We start from the raw sequence: 1,282 nt of genomic DNA, 5'->3' as shown, positions 1-1,282 counted from the left end.
TTAAACGGTTTTGCAAGCTTGTGATTGAGAGTTTCATTTCCTCTATATCTCTTTGACTCTGCTTCATGCAATCTATTTCTCTCCTGTGTTGCTCATTCATGGAATCCATCATTTTTCTAATCTCCTCTATTTTTTTATCAATATCCTCTTTAGAAGCAGTTAGAAATTCTTTTATTGCAATGTTTTTTTCAGATTGGCTTTCCTGCCTATGTTTCTGTAGTTGCTTCTTTACTTCATTTGCTATGAGTTCTTAGAGTTCTTTTTTTATTTTAGAAAAGAATTGCACTCTGATTTCCTCTCTATCTTTCTGCTGTTGCTTATTTACTATCGATGCTCTTAATTCATGCATTTGAGCCAAGCTAGTGTCCTCCGCACTTGTTCTTGGTGGGCACTGGGTTTCTTCCATATGTTTCTGCATTTTATTGTTTAGTGCAGATGTTATTAATTCAGGGATTTCTTTTTTCATTTCCAATATGAGGTCTCTATATCTTTTTGCAGCTGTTTCTTTATTTCAGAAGCGGTTGATTCATTGCTTTCAGCTGTTTGATTTCCAATTTTTTCTGTGTTAGTGTCCTCTGCACTTTTTACGTTTGGGCTTGGGTTCTGAGGTTGCGTTTTGTTCCTTCTTATCATTTTGTGTAGCACTGTCTTCTGACCTTTGTTGTAGATCTTTGCTGCAGTTATACCCTTCACACATACTGAAATTCAGGTGCAGCTCTACAAAATTTGCACTTATCCAGCTGTGTCTGGCTTAGTTCTGACTGCTGTGCTCAGCTCCTTCCCGCTGCTGCCCTTGAGGGTGAATATATTGTGCCCCTGTGGGAAGATGTTCTGCTCTTCATCTAGCTGGGTTGATCTATCCTCTACACTCTCTGCAGGGATTGCAGTGCAGGGTTACTCCTCAGGCATGTATGGCAGGCCTGAGCTGTGCCTGGAGGGGGCAAGGTGAAGTAGGGGGAAGAGGAAGCTTTCCTGCACACTCACTGGACCTGCGCTAAGACTGGGTCAGGGGTTTTGGGGAACACCGCAAAATTCCTACTGGGCATTTGGCATGGGGAGGTGCTGCGGAGTGATGGGGGGGCTGCCCAAGATGGTGGGAGAGGGTCCGACCCACACTGCGCCTGGGCTGGGACAGTTCCTGCTGGCGCAAGGTAGCAGGAAGCTCTCCAGACACTTACTGTACCTGGGCTAGGACTGGGTCTGGGGGTTCCTGGAACTCGGCAGAAATTCCTCCTCGGCGGGCTGGGTGGGGGAGGTACTGTAGAGTGGTGGGGGGCGGCCC

Source organism: Octodon degus, unplaced genomic scaffold, assembly GCF_000260255.1.
Source record: "Octodon degus isolate 3935 unplaced genomic scaffold, OctDeg1.0 scaffold00146, whole genome shotgun sequence".
NCBI classification, from domain to species: domain Eukaryota; kingdom Metazoa; phylum Chordata; class Mammalia; order Rodentia; family Octodontidae; genus Octodon; species Octodon degus.
Note: the sequence above shows the minus strand (reverse complement) of the source record.